The sequence below is a fragment of the Saccostrea cucullata genome, unplaced genomic scaffold (assembly GCF_032062105.1).
Source record: "Saccostrea cucullata isolate Sc308-1 unplaced genomic scaffold, CSIRO_AGI_Scuc_v1 ctg593, whole genome shotgun sequence".
Lineage (NCBI taxonomy): Eukaryota > Metazoa > Mollusca > Bivalvia > Ostreida > Ostreidae > Saccostrea > Saccostrea cuccullata.
Window position 1 is genome coordinate 281871 of NW_026927738.1, and position 7519 is coordinate 289389.

A 7519-nucleotide genomic window follows, 5' to 3' on the forward strand; every position below is an offset into this window, starting at 1 on the left:
CTAATGATTTTTTTAAAAAGAAAACAGTAAGGCTAAATTCACTTTTCAGAACATCAGAGATTTGATAAAAATGTTAAATGTTTATCTTTTAACTTTACTAAGTAACATTTGACTTTTAAAACACCCCCCTCCCAGCCACTCAATTACAACGTGCAAGACTTTAAACAACAAGCTTAATTTCTACGATACAATAGGTTAATCAAATGGCGAAGGAATAATTCTTTGCCATTTCTAATGCCTGCGAATAATGTGGACTTCCGGTCCAAGCACTATCATTTATGAATATAATATGTAAGACCCCGTTGAGACGTAATGTAGTGTATTTTTGAATCATCAACTCTCCATCACCTTTACTTTGAGATTTTCCAAAAGCAATGGAAATGGAACTTAAGCCATTTTCAAGAAGCTTTAGCATTGTTACGGGAAACGAAAGGAAATTTTATTTTTTGAAATATTGCTGCATTACTTAAGAGCGTGTCTCAGAGAAAAACATGCAAAATGGTCCAGTAGCAAGGTTCTCCAATTGCCTTCAAATTTTGCGAGCTAAATCTAGTATGCATGAATGGAAATTGGACAAATTTTTAATGTGCCAACCATACCGGTATACCTTATATGACCTGTTACTAAAAATGCTCTTATGCAACAAAATCTATATATTTTATACTTTTTAGTTCATTTTTGCAATTCTCATTATTATCAAAATATTTAATTTTGAAATAAAAGAACACAGGTTAGTACTTTTTAAGTGCATAGTAAAAATGACTGACATCCATTGTGTTTAAGTGCAAAAAGGTCATAAAATTGGCAATGTTCCATATTTTTGAAAAAATGAATTGAAATAACACTAACTGCCATAATGGAAATTTTAATCTAGTAAATTTTACTGCTTATTGTTAAGGATGATTATGTGAACAAAATATGAAAAAATTGCTGATGGCAAATTTAAACTTTAGTATTTATTGAATGTCAAAGTTAGTTAATTTTTCACACTCAAGGTATCAAAAATACTTAAAGTGTTATACATAAAATACTTCAAAACTTTTCAAAACATTAAATAAAAATCTTTTTGTGGTAACATTCATGTCTGTATTTTAAAAATTAAACATATTAATTACAGTTCAATAGATAACACCTCTATAAATCAAAATAATCCATTAGAAAGGGGTGGGTTTATTATGATTCCTCTAACATCTCTTAAACTTAACATGTAAGGAAAAGAATATTGTAAATGTTTTAAGTAAACAAAACCAAACTTCTGTAATAATTAATAAGTTTGATTATTTTTCCACATCTTTTGAATGTGATAGCTCTCCTAAAATAGAATTCAGAAAACAAGTGCATAAAGGTCAAAATGTAATCTTATTCTACAATATATGGTATGTAATACATGAACTTCATGTACATAATGTTGGTTACAGTAAACACACTTAAAATACATTCATGTTTACAGTTACTGTAGTTAATTTCATTCTCTGTTGATTCCAAAACATGTTACACTGTATTGGGAACTAATTACTTTTATAAGATTCATACATTCTTTGATAGAAGTCATATTGTGATGTAGGCAACAGAGATTATAAATTTAAATAACTCATTTTGATATCCCATCAAACTGAAAATACTGTAACAATCAGAATTCTAACATTTTAATGATCATGAAACTTTTGATCATAATGTAAGAATGTCAAAATCAATACCATGGTTCAGTATATTGGAACCTTTAATTTCCAAGGTTCTAATTTTTGTGTGTGTGTGTGTGTGTGAGGGGGGCTAATTTTCAATGTATTTGGGGCATGGAGAGACCCACAAATTTATGACTATCATGAAATATAAAATTTTTATGCTTAATTACTACTCAACACTTCAACAACTGCAAAATAAAATCAAAATTTCCACATATCAATATTTTTTTTTTCTGAATCCTCGATTCCCCTCTTTCAAAATATGTGATTATACAGGTTATAAACTTACTGAATATTTACAGATGTAAACCATACAAGTCATTTGATTTTCATATTCATTTGAGTCTAAAGCAGAAACAATCTCTGCAAGTTTTTCATCCTCATCAATACAAACATCTTCAAAACAACTTTCAGACAACAATTGGCTTTTTACAGAGGGAGGTACAGAGACACTCTTAGATTTTATTGACAAATATATGAGGCAATATATCCTCTTACTTGTGAAATATTTAGCTATTTGTCTTTCTTAAAAAGTCTTTCACCATTTTTATCAGTTACTTTCTTCAGCTCATCTGCCAATAAGACACTATTGGGGCATTTTCCTGTTCTGTCACATTCTTTGCATATCATGAACAAGTAGTCCTTTTCTTTGTTGGAGAATTGTATTGCTTTCTTCTGCTCTCCAGTGCCAAACCCATGCTTTCTCCTGTTGGCTCACTCTGGACTGCATCATCAACTCTACCTGATTTGACTGTTTGTATCAATAAATTTTGAGACTATCTAATACTTTCACATTTTGTAGCATATAAATTTGCTGCAGTGTTCCTACTTGATCTTCAATTTCTGTAAGACTGATTTCCAACTCCCAGAAAATTTATAGGCACTCAATTTAATTTTGTATAAATCTTTATGTAATTATGGTGACGAAATATTTGTGTGATCAGCTAAATTTTCAAAATTGTCCTTGCATGTATCAAAATATACCTATTTCCTCTTTTAAAACCACTGTCATACTCCTTGGTCCAAACTCATACATTCATTATTTTAACTTCCAACTGAAAATTTTGTCCTACCTGATCCAACTGAACTAGTATATTGTCTTCCTCATTTTCAATCAGTATTCTTTACAAAGGTAGGGGTAGCCCATCGGTCTGCTTTTGCTTTCTTCCTTTTGATGCAGCACTTTGACTTAATTCTTTGCCATTTTAATCCTTAATTGTCTTGGACATACTTATAATTTTAATGTGCTAGTAGTGTCAATAGAAAAAATACCATTTCTATAGGCCTACAGCAGTACAGAATGCAGCAAAACGATCGCCTCTGGTACATCATAAGTTTTCCATACAACCCAGCTAGGGTATGTTCAGAGACTTGAGTAAACGCATATGGTTTGAAAGATCCTTAGTGTATTCTTCTAAATGAATTTATTGGGCCATCACTGCTTGAAATGTTTGAAAAATTGCTGAAATCATATTCATTCCTCTGCCCCCTCAGTGTTGCAATATCATTTTCTCCCTTTTTTGTATGGAGAGTACTGTGTTTCAACACACAAATAACACTCATTTTATTATCTTTCTTTATCAATTTTGGTGAATATTTTAAACTTTCACGACGGTTTTAATTTTGATTGTCTTTTTCAGCATTTATTTACATTAAAATAAAATTATTAATCATCAATTGAAGCAATATTCATTACATTTGAACAATTTTAAGATACAAATGGAGAGCTTGGCTAACATCGAAAGGTCATCATTTCCACCAATTATTTGTTATTTGTCATATTAAAAGCTATCAGTGATTTCTTTTTATATTTGATACAACATAGATAAATTATTATAAAGCACATTATTAGATCAAATTAATTTAAGCTGTACCATTGCTCTAAACAAGGATAATAAATCTAAAGTTCTAAATTTAGCTTTACTCGTTCGATCATAGAATACATATAGATGCAATCATTGTGAAAAATAATTTTTTTTCATCTTTGACATGTATGTGTTGATGATATAATTAATATCTGGCATTGCAAAAATTTTTCAATTGATTTTGCAAGGTCTCAAACTTTCATATTTGCACCTACTATTTTATGCCAATTTTTGCTAAATATAGAAACAGGGCTGTTACTAAAAATAGAAACACGTGGCACACTTTTCAAATTTAAATTTTAGATCCTCAGACAACCTAGACCTTAAAAATATATGATAAAATGAAAAGTTTTGTAGACCCTCCTGGACGATTTTTCAGATTTTGCATGTTTTTCTCTGAGACACGCTCTTAAGATGAACAGTACAAACCCTTAAAACTCCATAATATTGCCAAATGTTTTGTTAAAGATACTATTTTTGATTTCTGTTATGCAGACTCAACCTTCACTTCCGGTTATGGTATGAAAATCTTTCAACTGTTAAATTACCGATTTTTACCAATTTGAAGTTATCCATCATTTCAAGATTTAAAATTTTTTACCTTACATAATTATTTCACCCTAAAGTAGGGTGTTGCGTTTCTTTTGCGTGTCAGTATACAATACGTTGGAATAATTATATCTTAATAAGGATAAAAGACAAGGAACTTAGTAGAACATTTGCTAGACCAAGTATTGTACATGTATCTTTGTTTGTAAATATTTTTCTGATATTTTGGAATCCTGTATAGTGAGGGTAGATCAAACTTACCTTGATTGACTGGAATGTTAAAAATATGAAACAAACACTAAAATATGATTTTAAAGAATTTCATCCTTGGAACGTGAACTGCAAGTATATATGTAGGATTTCCAGATTTGGAATAACAAGTACTTCCAAAATACAACCCCATGACCTTCGATTTAGTAAAAAAAGAATGAAATAGATGGATTGCATTGAGTAAATAATACCATAGTCTGCAATATATGTATGTTGTTTAATGCTTTTTCGAGAATTTTCACTCTTATGGAGATGCCACCAAATGTTATCCAATGTTCGGCATGGTTAGAGCGTCTGCTCTCGAGTCGCGAAGTAAATAGTCCATCCTTACGTCTAGGGTTCGAATCCCACTGAGGGATGTGGAGACCGGTCCTTCGGATGAGACCGTATAAACCGAGGTTGCAGGAGTTGCTGGCACTAAAAATATCCCTCCTGTTTAATGGCCATGAGTGCCAAGTGTAGGGCAATATTTGTAGCTCTCCACCGGCAAGTGGTAGTATATGAGTGAAAAATTCTCGGGAGGGATGTTAAACAGCAATAGAATCGATCAATTATTTTTACCACTTTTGATTACAATACACCTTTTTATTTTATGTAATTTATACAATTTATCTTATTTTTAACACGATCGAAGTATTGCCCTTGTCGGTTCCCAGAAAAGGTTTCAGATATGCTTGTGTAAAAAGAACGACAACTCAGAAAAATTCATATAAACAACTACAATGTATTTCTGAGAAATGATAATTTTAAAATCGGTTTAAATTCTTAAATAATAAAGAAAGGCTGAATAAGTTACTCAAATTTGACTACATGGATATTGCATTGGTCTGAAATTGTACACAGCTGACACCATATAAACGCCTATTTTTTTCTTGTCACCAAAACAAAAAACTCCCCTTTTCTTAAAGGTTAAATATGACAGTGATTAAAAAAAAACAAAAGACATTTATTCAGCGCACATCTTGACTAGTTTAAACCATTGAACAATTAGTCTAATGCCCAGGTACAAATCAAAAGTAGATCTATCTACTTGTCTTTACTTAGATAGATAAGTACACTCTCATTTGTAGCTATCACCATGAGGACTAAACAATGATGCCTTTCAGGTTCATTTTAATTATTTTATTTCTTTATTTTTATGCACCTTTTCAATAGATCGAGGGTGCATTTTGTTTTTGTCCTGTTTGTCTATTTGTCTGTCAGTTGTCAACTTTCACCTTCGCCAAAACTTTTGAACCATGAAATAAAAAGACGATCTAATGGATATGATTTCTCCACTTATTAAGCTCTTTCAAGTGACACCAAGGTCAATGACCTTGTGACCTTTACTGTGACCTATATGCTAAAAATAGTTTTTCGAACCTTCGTTATAAATTTTGAATCATAGAAGAAAGAGACTTTATATTTGGTATGCAAACTCCACTATTAACTAAGTTCTTTCAAATGGCACCAAGGTCAATGACCTTGAATGTGACTATATGTGCTAAAAATAGTCTTTTTAAACTTTCGCCATAACTTTTAAACCTTAAGGTTCATCGATACTCTGATAAGAGAGATAACTCTAAATGACAAAAATGTCTATTATTCCTTTATAGATTTGCCAAGTTGAATTGTCTTTTTTGTGGAATTTCTCTCCGCAAGCTATGTTATAATTGTTTGTATTTTACTTATAAAATACATTTCTTTGGGAAAATCATTAAGGTTCAAGCAAATTTTATAAGAGTGAGCAGAGAGTTAATAAATCTTAAGAGATAGAGACTTCTTTTTTGGTATACATACTCCACTAATTAAGTTCTTTCAAATGACACCAAGGCCAATGACCTTGTGACCTTGACTAAAAATAATTTTTCGAACTTTTTTGCCGCTGGTTACAGAGTGTTTCACAAACACATCTTTTTTTCTTTTTTTTTTTGCTGAAATTGGCTCAAGGATTTATAAGAAAAAGATAGTTTTTTAACATGTATATATTAATTGATTAAAAATAAAAATAATTATGTTAAAATTATTTTTTTTTTAAAAACTTCCATTACAATTGACTGATGGGCATAAACAACGGGCGAAACAGAAGGTAATTCAGGTGACCCGAGAATCTATGACTAAACCAAATTCTTCTTTACATTAATTTGCATAAAGGCCTATTAGATATAAGGATGAACTGATAAAATATTTTTTTATAATGTAACTCTTCCAAAAACTTTGAAAATTGACAAAATATTACAAGTGGGTTCACCTTTTTTATTTAATTCAAAGAATTTAACAAACTTCAAACAAGAAGTCTGAAATTAGACAGAAGCTATACTGAATTTATGGAGGTTTTAGAGAAAAAAAATAGCTAGATGCACTTCACCTCCCCCCTTTTTTAATTTCAAATAATTATACAGATAAACGATATAAGACCTGTTTTCAGTGAAAGATTCAGATCAAAATTGTAATAAGAGTATTAGATCATAGTGTTTAGCAAAGGCCCTGCATAAGGCTTTCATGGGTGCATGGACTTTGCACAAAAGTATAATTATTCACTTCTTCCAATACATAGGCATCGGAAGCAAACTGAAAGGGGGAGGGCTAATTGAAAGTGGGGGAGCTAACCCATCAAAAAAAAGGTAAACCCCAATTTTTCAATGCCTATATTATCTATATATTTGCCAAAAAAGTGCTAAGCCCCCCACCCCTCCCCACGATTCAGACGCTTATGAGATACATTGAACAAATGAACAATTTTTTTTTAAAAGAGTAACATAGTCTATACATGTTAGAAAGAAAGATTTTATTTTCACAGAATATGCAGATACTTAACTTAAAAGAATTACAAAAAAACATTTTACTATAAAGTAATTAATAACAATAATCATATCCTAGCAACTAATTAATTGGACGGAATAAAGAAATAACAATGAGTCTTTTGGATTTCGTACATATTGTTAACCTGCTCATCAAGAGGATTAAAAATTGAGGTCACAGCTAATGCATGTAAAATGTACATAATGAAATTCTATTTTATCCTACAAATAAATGTCTAAAAATGCAAGTTTTCAAAAGGTATTAGGATCTGATTATTACTAAAGTCAGGATTTCAACTCATTCCAGCTAAATGACAAATACACATATATGGTCATAATAACAAGTTAAACACTATTGACCTATTCAGCGTAA